Source organism: Vigna umbellata, chromosome 1 (genome assembly GCF_029865625.1).
Source record: "Vigna umbellata cultivar VRB3 chromosome 1, Vumbellata_1.0, whole genome shotgun sequence".
In the NCBI taxonomy this organism is placed as follows: Eukaryota; Viridiplantae; Streptophyta; class Magnoliopsida; order Fabales; family Fabaceae; genus Vigna; species Vigna umbellata.
In genome coordinates, this window is record NC_142165.1 from 87,490,945 (window position 1) to 87,502,770 (window position 11,826).

An 11,826-nucleotide genomic window follows, 5' to 3' on the forward strand; every position below is an offset into this window, starting at 1 on the left:
TAACTTTTTATACACTTTTTCAACTTTTCATGTTCCTTTGATAGGAAAGTCATCTATGAAAATACTTTTTAGAGTTATTTAATTTCTTTAAAAAAAAAATTATTCGATTATTGAAAAACCAAAAGAGTAAAATTGATTCTAAGTAACAAAGTTCTTCAATTTAAACAGATCAATTTCTTGCATAAGTTGAGTTTCAGTTCTTTTTTTATCATTTTTTGTTATCTGTTGTATGTTAGTCTTCTTCTACTTATATGTATGTTATTAGTCATCTATATGAGTATCAGCTGGTCAATTATCATAACGTATTATAATGTTTATAGTGTAAATAAAGCATCTTGCAAGTTCAAAGGAGTTTCGTTGGTTAGGGTCTTCTGAACTATTGATCAGGTAAGGGAAGCTAATTATATTATTTTTTTAAAGTTATAAATATTTTGAAATTTGTAATTGTATGATTAAGTTGAATGATGAAATTTAATATGCTGAAATTGGTATGTTGAATGTTTGTCATGTTGAGTTGTCTTATTTGAGTTTTTGTATTGATTGGGGAACTTAAGATTTGATCAATTGAGTTAATTGGTAGGACATCGTTGAGCGTCATCTTGCATTACATATTTGAAACAATTTAGTTCCAAGACGTTGGACCATAGAAGTGTGTCGTTAAACACGACTTTTTGTGAGAAGAATAGTGCTAAGCACTACCTTTTACGACAAATGTAGCATTAAGCGCCACCTTTTACGAAAAGTTTGACAATGAGTGCCACATTTGAGCGCCAATGTATATGTTTGTTATTTTCTTCTTTTTTTGGTTGTTTAAAATAAATTTGTGATGGAACTAATATATGTTTATAGTATTGTTTATTATTATTTGTGGGGATGATTATGGTTGTGGACAAGTATTATGATGGTATTGCGAGAATTTTGTTTCTATAATTATTTGTGGTGATAATCTTAGTGTATGCATTGACATTGAGAGTCACTATGGATGTATCGTAATATTTTACCAACCATTTAACTCATATAGAGAGGAAAGGTGGCCACTAGACTATTTTGGTCCTAGATACAAAGGAAACTAACCTTGTGAGTGATAAGGTAATAACAAATATGTTTATGAATCTGCATAGCATAAATACTACTATAAGTGCATGCCTACAATGAAATTCAATGTCAAAGACATGTACCCAGATAGTTGAATCTTGTCCATAGTTTATGTGTATCTATCTGATTTATTCTATTTAATCCATGTTTAACTTATATTTGATATGACTTAATTGTCTTAGGATAACTCTTTTATTATGATCATCTTATTAATGTGAGAAGATAATGATAGGTGTTGAAACATCTATGATAAAAGACGGTGATAATCAAAGTTTTCTTTAGATATTCTTTGTTGTTATATATATATATATATTATAATTATTTATTTTAGATAATTATATTAATATTATATTTATAAGTTAAGATAAGTTTGTTTACTTTATTAATCTTATGACGTTTTATTGTAACAATTTGCTAAAAATAAGATTTTACTAAATAACGTGATATATGAAAATACTTTTTTTTTTCAAATATACATCCTTACATTCAAGCAAATTATCTTTAGGTAAATTCTACATATAGTATGAACACATTTTGTGATGAATTAGTTGGTTGGTAGTCGAGGAGGGACCCAAACATGAATTATTAATGAAAGATTCAATGTGAATAAGAAATTAGACTTAGAGAATATCAAGATTGCCTAGAATTTCTTTTCGGATGTAAATTTAGAGCTTCATATTTTTTGAGTTGTCTCCTTCAATCGATGACTTGATGTAATTTGAATTTTTGGATCCCTTCATCCACCATTTTCGACAGTTGAATGTTGTTGACAAATATCTGTAGAACGTAAATATATAGCAGTGTAAGAAAAACATTTGTAAAATTTATCTATAAGGACGTATAAGGAGAAAACTAAGAAAAAAATTAAAATTAATTGTTTCATAAGTTAAAGTTAATGCATACATAAATTAATTTATACGAACTATCTTGTATAATTTCTTCTTTAATTTCTTTTTCTCTTAAAATTATTAAAAAGAGACTCTTCTAAATAGATTTTAAGAATCTTCTATGAACATAGTATATAAAATAATGCTTAATGATCCCAGCAATAAGTAGTGCACTGCCTGTTGTAAAAACTATCTTCTATTATTAAAATAGTGTTTTGAAAATTCAAGTGTGAGTCTAAGTCTCATATTTGATAGAAATAAGAAAGTAAAACATTATATAAGAATAAAGGATTCATTAATCCATTGCTTTAAGGTTTTTGGTAGAGAGTGGTGTCAATCTTTTATATTCTTAGACTCAAATCTATTTTGTTTTGTCTTCAATGACCCCTCCTTGTTAGACCTAACAAATAGAAGTTTCAAAATAATTTTTGAAGTGGTTAGAAGAATGCGTGAGAAAAGTGGCAAGCTACAAAAAGAATTGAAAAGTCACTGTATATCCAGGTGTACAAAACTACTTTAAAAAATTGTGCTCAATTTTATTAATTCTAAACTGAGAAAAGAATTCAAATTATTAAATTAAGCTTTAAAAAAGAGAACTGAGCTGAATCTAAAAACCGTGATAAGGAAAATAAAAGTAAAATTATAATTTTTCCTATTTTAATATAAGTTACAGATTAAAATATAAATAGATCTTTTTCAATAACTTTCTAATAGATGAAATATTTCGGTCTTGTTACTCTTTCCAAAAGTAAGTTGGATTTATTTTAAGTCTCGATTTATTACTAATTTTTATTTTTTCTATATGTTCAAAATATATTGATTTATATACAATAAAAGTTTTTAATGCATTTCAAAACATTAAAATTAATGTAATTTGAAGAAATAAAGAAGCACACAAAAAAAATGAGTAGAAAGTTCAAGTTCATTTTGGTAATAAACGTGTTAACTTTTATAAAAGAGCAATTAATATGAGAAGTCAGAGGACTAATTGAACGACAAATTGTCCATGTATTTACAAATAAAATAGTTGAATTACGTATCCTTTTTGGCTATTGATTACATTATAAAATCAGAAAAAGTCAAATTAAGTAAATTAAGACGGTCAATTATACCGTAATCATGCAGAGCTCATGGCATTAACGTCATGCACCGAAATCACGAAAACATCACCAATTTAATTATTTACCAAATTATTGTTATAAAAAGTTATCATCAATACATTATATTGGGACACACTAAGAGAAGATAAAAAGAGAGGACAGAATAAATTTTGTGAAAAACAAGCATATCTTATAAAATGTTCATTATTGTCTGGTAATACTTATAAATTAATGAGCATGATGATGTATATATATATTTATTAGGAAAAAAAATTGTAAATTAATAAATCTGAATTATAGTTTAACACATTGTCTCTTGATTATGCAAGATGAACAACACCTTGCTATTGTTTTCAATCTCCTTATTCGCGACTCGCTTGGCTTCCATTCCTCCTTCTCCAACATATTTGCAACATTCGTTAACAACATCATACATCCTTTGAAACCTCATAGCAGCTTATAGTTCTTCATGTAATAATCAAAAGGTTAATAAGAATGAAAGTCATATTGTTCATATATGCACCATCAATCTTACTCTTCATACCAATAATCAGTTATAATTCAGTGTTATATATATCAAAAACTCATTAAAATTTGTTACTATTGTCTATCAATTGTACATACTGCATTAGTATAGTAGTATAGTGTTTGTTTTCATAAATTCATTTCTCTCCTTTTATTACAAGAAAATCATTAAATAATAACTAATTTTAGAAAATGAAATAATTAATCACTGTATTAACTAGTTAGATATAATTTTATAAACTAAAAATTATTAGTATCTAAAATAATTATTATAACAAAAATTATAATTAATTTGTAAATTAGAGTCTAAATTAATCTCTTATATGAGCTTCAAATATTTTATTTACTTATTATTATTATTGATTCTAAATTGGTCTCTAATTTTAAATTGAAAACTAGTTTAAATACTAAAGTTTTGGTAACTAAATCTTTATAACTAGTATTAAAGATAATTTAAACTCTTATTCACAAATCAATTATAAGTTTTTATTTATAATAGAAACTATTTTCAATATCAATTAACTTTTAGTTTATAAAAATGATATCTAAATTAGTTAATATATAATGATTAGTTATTTTTTGTCTATAAAATTAATTATTATTTAATGATTTTTTACAGTGAAATAATCAAAATAAATTTGTGAAAAAGACGTTATATATACAACTAATACAGTGTCTACGATAGACAGACACTAGTAACAAAACAATGAGTTTAATATATGTATAAGAAAAACTTGTAACTTAATAACACTGAATTACAGCTCAATATTGAATATTAAAAAATTGTGAAAAGAATATATTTTTAAAAGAAATTATCTAAATAAGAATGGCCCATTAATCGATGTAATTGTGATGTGGTAAGAATGCAGAGGTCATGGTGTAATCGTCATATAAGTATAGTAATAAGCAAAGAATATTAGTGATGAGCATGGGAATTATTTGATGTATGATTATGATGCGTAAGCATGCAGAGGACATAGTTGTAGGGTTATGCACGAAAATATCCCATTCCCATTCACACTAACATTATACGACAAAACCAGGTTGTTGAATTTGGAATATTTTACATTTGTAGTGTATATCAAACAACCATATGTTTATTATCTAATGCAAAAAAAAATGAAAAGAGATTGATAAAGATGGGTTTTGGGGGGTCAAAAACGTTGTCAAAGAACTTGGTATAGACATGTCATATAGTAAGACTAAATTGTTTATTAAAATGTTGACAATATTATTATCTTATCACAGTACTTAAGGACACGAAACAATTAATCATGATTATTAAATCAAATTATTAAAGGTTAATATTCAAAATCACAATTTTAAAGTTTAAACTGAACGTAAAATTCAAAAAGAACCAGCAAAACTGATAACCACCAAGAATCCGTCAAACCGATAAATGAAAACTGTAAAATAAAAAGGTTCAAAATAAATACAAATCAATTTTAGTAAGACTTTTAACTTGAATTATTTTATCATTTTTATTAAAACATAATTTAGTCGTTTATATTATATTAATTTTCATTTTTATTGTATATAAACTCAATATTCATGGACCATATATCAATTTAAAATAATTTTATTACGGTATGTTTATAACATTTATTTTGAGTTTTAGAAATTAAATAAAATGATTTTTAAAATTTTTAACATTATAAAATTATGGTATTATATTTACTTAATGTAACATCCCAAAAATATAGCAATAAATTATATAATAGAATAATTACAATTAATAATATCTCAGTTCAGTCTTACACTAAGAGAACGTACGAGCATGGCCGAACGGCCTTACAGAAAGAGTTGCTATATTTAAATAATACGTAAGTACGAGTTTGACCGAACGGTTTACAAAAACCAAGTACCGTACGGTCATACATACAAAGATGAGAAAGTGGCAAAAGACCGTCTCATCACAAAAACTACTCTACTGACTGAACGTCTTAAGGTTCGGTCTTAACTTCAACTTCGACCAAATTTTCTTCTTCCAGCGTATCTTCCAACAGCGCGTCCCCTTCTGCTTACATCCACACGGATGATCATTGCAACGACAAGACGAACGTACAAGACGAGACAACACAAGAAAACACAGGGTAAGCTTATGTAATTTAATTCATACATACACATACATTTCAAACAATCCAACACACAAGATAAATTTCATCATACGAATCATACAAAGCCTATCACTAGACTGACTGTCCGGACTGTATGAAATCTGTGTAGCTACAGGCATTCGTGCACCCGGGTGATGTAGTAACTGGGATGCCCTCAACAGCTGCCACCCGAGGTTAGCCCTATCTGTCCAAAGTACCCCTAAGGACTAGGACCTCCTGTCGTTCCCACACATGACCTACCCTCCTCTACGTGAAGACGAGTACTCACGGAACATCAGGATGAACAGCCAGCTTAGCATACCCACAGTCATACTTTACAAATTCCAATATTCATTCATGAGTCGTTTCTACCCTCAACGTTCAACGACTCTTCAAACCAGAATCAAACAACAGAACAAAAATGGTTCAGAATAAGAATATGAATTCATGCAACCAGAACTTGGTTTGCATGTGTCCGAGAACGATCGGCTAAGGATAAGAAGAACTTACCCGTTCAGAACTCAAAACTAATCGGTTCAAATTGAAGCTTGGGACGCCGGAAGTGCTTCTATGGTGCCTGAATGGAGATCGGAGTACAGAAATGGTGAGTTTTGGTAGAGAGAAGGGAGAGCTTTTTAGAGAGAAGAAGGAGAAATGGAAGATCAGAGGTTTGGAGAAGAAGGAGCATGCAGCCAGAGTGTGACGTAACTTTCAAAAACTCAGTTTTACTTAAAACGAACGTCCGCTCAGCTGCTGACACCTGCATTCCACTATCTGATTTTCGGATCCTTGTTGCTTGACACCTAGCGTCCGCGCAAAGGATTTTTGGGTGCGTTTTTAATGGTTCTGATACTTAATGTTTGTATTATTTTATTTATTATTTATTAAAATAGGTTCAATTACTTCTAAAACATTGAATGAGTGTCGTCGCGGATTAAATGTGTAATTCAATTTTAAAATAGTTATTAAAATGTAAAGTTCCATATCTTCTTTGATTAGTCACGAGTAAAGATACTAGGAGGTATTTGAATATTAAATAAACACTTTTAATATATACAGTGTATAATAAATATGGATAAATAATTGTTCAAATTGATAACAGTTACTCACTAATAATTATCAATAAATCTTATTTGAATATTGTTTTTTAAATTTAGAAAATAAAAACCAATTGTCATAACATTAGGTAAATGCACAACTATTAGATTAAACAATCATTTGAAGCATGTCTGACTCTTCTATATAATAATTACACTTTCATGTTGGTTTGTATAAGCAAACATCACTAACACCAACAACCTTTGAAACATCATCATTGTCCATCTTTAATGTTCTAAAATCACCATAAGTGTAAGATATGAAGATCTTATTCCTTAGTGTAACGTGCAGTGTAACACCACTACCAATTGTCCACATGCTCTCATTAGATTCAAGATTAACATACTCAATAAAAAAAAGAAGAAAAAGAACACCACATGTAATAGTAGTGGTAACAAGATCATCATAATGATCATTCTATTTCTACTTGTCTTTGTTCTCCTTTTTCCTCTTAAAGCGGTATTTTTGAATGTGTTCAATTTTGTTACAATAATGACACTTTATATTTTTGTATCTTAACTTGGACTTGCTCATACTTTTCTCTCTACCACCTTTTGATTCCCTTTTCTGACTTCTTCCCTATTTTTTGTGATAAGCACATGAGACTGATATGAAGAACCACATGCCTTCCTTCTCATCTCTTCATTAAGAGCACTATTCTTTGTCATTATAAAGAAAAAATGTCATTAGGGGTTGGGTTTGTAATTAAAACCTGAAATATCTTGCAATACTCTCGTAAAATATTCAGTAACCATAGTTCCAAAACTTCGTCATTAAATTAATACTCATTCTTGTCAACTGATGTGGGATCCGTTGAAATTCATTTAAATGATTTGAAATAGAAGAATTCTCCATGGACCTCAAATTAATCAAGCAATTCAACAAATCTAATTTGTTATTGTTTGACTTAAAAGCATACAAAAACTAAATATTCTCCCATAAAGTTATAGCATGTGTCTCATTAGCAATGTGATTATAAACATTAGTTTCTACATTTTCGAATAAAACAACATACATGTTGGTACTCAAAGTATCATTCTTCATTAGAAAAAAATTGACTTTTGTGTAGCAAAGAAAAGAAGATGTAATTTCATCATAAACATTAAATTTTTCATCTTTCCCTTCCATAATAGATAATTTGTACCATTTAAAACAATCGTCTTTATATTTATCTCCATCATTCATGTAAATAGAACCCCAAACCAAATAGTTTTGATGCCACTTAGATGGAAGAAACAACAACAAAAAGTATCAAAGTATGATGTGGAAATAATTTCTCCAAACTTGCAAGAATCTATGAGAAGAAATAACAAAAGAAAATGAAAAAAATAATAATAACAAAAGAGAACACCAATATTTTTAACATGGGAAAACTCTTTCAATGTAAGAAGTAAAAACCTACATGCAAATACAGTAAATCAAGCTCCACTAAGATCACATATAGGTACAAGATATTCAAATAAAAAAGAACAATAAATTGCCTACAATAAACTAATACGCCAAAAAAATACTGCACTCTACTACGAAGAACAAAGAAAGAGAAATCTAAAATGGAGGAACAATGTAGAACTAGTTTCTCTAACCTTAGACCGTTAATTGACGAAGAACCATATTCACAAACCTTTTATCAAAGTTTATGCTCAATCCAACGATGAATGAAATGAGATTCACAATTTTACTAAAACAGCTCGGTGAAAATGCCAACAACTTTTCTTCCTCTTTTCTCTCTTCGAAAGGTTGCGACTTACATACTCTCTCTTGACCTAAAAGCCCCCTCCACTTTTTAGACACATAGTTGAAAGTTAAAAGCAATAAATTTAAAGTTGTTTAATACATACATACACATATACATATACATACATACACATATACATATATACATATATACACATATACACATATACACATATACATATATATATATATATATATATATATATGTATATATATATATATATATATATATATATATATATATATATATATACATATACACATATACATACATACATACATACATATATATATATACATATACATATATACATACATACATATATATGTATATGTATATATATATATGTATGTATGTATGTATGTATATGTGTATATGTATATATATATATATATATATATATATATATATATATATATATATATATCATGAGATGTGTGTAAACTCTTTTTCTTCGACCAAATTTTTCCCTATGTTAGGTTTTGTTGGGCAAGGTTTTAATGAGGTACAACTTGATTTCTAGTATCCGAGTACAGAAACAACAGTTGTTGGGTACAGAGGAACTCAACATCCCAATATCTGAGTACAAAAGAAAAACAACATTACAATACCTGGATCACCTCCTCTTAAAAAGTTAACTTTGTCGACAAAGCCACTTTATTCCTTTGCTTGTTGGAATTAAGAAACCATCCCGTCAGGTTTTTGGCCAACCTCCACACACAAGCTAGTTAAGTCGTCCATCTTGATCTTCCCCTTTGTCACTTTCACTTGAAGATTCATTTGAAGATTTTTCCTCGATCCCTTTATGTTGGTACACCTTCACGTTTTTGCTTGTCAGTTTCTAGTCGATCTCCAAACACAAGCTAGCCCAATCAATTAGTCTTCACCTCAATCACATTCACTTCCTTCTACAGTAGGCAATTTCAAAAAAGGACAAGAAATAAGAGGACAAGCAAGTTAAACGTCATAATCAATTCGGCCAAAAATAACACCAAGGATCTACCCAAACCAACAACACCTAATTGAACCTGCTTGGGCTGACAATCTAGCATAAAACTTGCTTAAAGTCATCAACACAAGATGGAAGGGTTATTCTTACACAGTAGCTTACGAACAAAGCCCGGTTGAATGACAAATTCACCAGCAAACTCAACTGAATGGCCAAACAATATAAGAGCTTGGTCAAATGCCTAATTCACCAACAAGTTTGGTCGAATGTCTAAACGATATAAGAACTCGGTCGAATGGCTAATCCACCTGTAAGCTCGACCGAATGGCCAATCCACCTGCAAGTTCGTCTAAATGGTCAAACGACAAAAGAGCTCACTCAAATAGCCAATCCCTTTGAAAACTCTACAAGTCGGTAGAATCCAATCATAAGAACGATCAAGAGCATCCCTAAAGCTAAATCAAAATTTCGATACTATATAGATTTATGTACATACCCAATTCAAATATTCTAGGTAACACGTCCCAATAAAGATTCATTACTAAAATCTCGACAATTGTATTATATTTTTTAAATAACTATTATTGTCTTTTAACAACATGCCTCTAATAGATATATTTCTTATTTAAATTACGTAAACGACATTGGATCCCAAAACACTATAAATACATATATGGTCTTTTATAAATAGATTTCTCCACTTTTCAACCTTCAGGAACACACATATGAATTCTCTCAATCCAATAATCTCCTGACACCTATATAAAGGTCACGCTACAAATTTGGGTAAAATATTATTGATTATTTTTATCAAAATTTCGTTTTTTTTTTGTAAATATTTGTGTTCTTTTAATTGAAAGATCCAATTTCAAATTCTTAAATCTTTTGGTTTAATTTTGGTTCCGTGATGAGATCCAAGTGAACAAAAGTTTTTTTATCAAGAAAAGATGGTTCTCTCTAAGTCTTGTAATAATATCTTTTATCCGTTCCATCTATTATGAAGAAACGTTGTTGGATTATTTCACTTGGAAAGATTGTTTCATTGAAGGCGTGTTCAACAACTACCTTTCACTGATACAAAACAAAAGTGCTTGTTGTCAATTTATTCACTATACACAGTCACACATTTTCGTCCTAAGGAGTCCACCCGTGACATTTAAATTTCAATAATTGATTATTTGTTTCAAGATTAGCTCGCTTGATTGGAGATACTTACAATGAATTTAAGAAAAAGCATAAAGCGAAGGAATGAAAAGAAATCAGTGATCTTGTGAACTCAACTATGAGATTTTCATCTAACTAGGAAAAAGTTAAATAAAGAGATATAGGGCAGCTCAATTTAGAAGGGTAATAATGAGAAGGACGATAACCATGAACAAGCAAAAATAGAAAAAGCCAATATATATCATATCACTCTGTCCTTCCTTTCCATATTTTCCATCATGATATGAGTTGCACCTAATTTAGTTTCCGTGTTTTAATTGAGTTGTTTTTCGATGAAATTCTCTACAAAAAATATCGAAAATAAAATTCAGTAAAAATTAGTCAATTTGTGTAAATATTTTTAATTTGAATGGATTAAAGAAACAACACAAATGTAAATATTTTATTAGACTTGCTACAAATATTTAAAAGTGGAGATGTTCATGAGCCCATTTAGTTTTTATAATATTATTTTTAAATTTATTTTTATAAAAAATATTTAATCTTAAAAATAAATATTTAGGTGATTAAATGTATTTTTAATATGTATATATATATATATATATATATGAATTTTAAAATGTAAAATAAATGAAAATTAAATTTCAAAACAAAAATTAGAATATCAACAACTAATATTTAATTTGTTTTTTTTATCAAATTAATATTTTAAATATATTTTACTATCATCAGCTAACTTCTATATATTACTATCAAATTAATCAATTTTATTATTCTACTTACGATTATTTAATACTTTAAATATATTTTAAATTTCTTAACATACAAATTAGATTTTCTCTATTAAAAATTTTGAATATTTTTATTTAATATTAAAAATGTTTTTATATGGTAATCAACGTTGACTCACATATACTAACACATGAACGCAAATATATTAAGAACATTTGTCACATAAACAAACAAAGATCACAATTATATTCATTCATTAACAAAATTTAAAAGTAAAAATAATTCAAAATTTATAAAAAAGATAAAATCTAATTCCACACAAAAAATTTAAGAAACTCAAAAAAATATTTAATCTTTCTTCTATTCTACGTTATCCTTATAGTGATATACACATAATAGATACAACTTTTACGTCTAATAAAACTTTTGCCTAAATGAATATTTA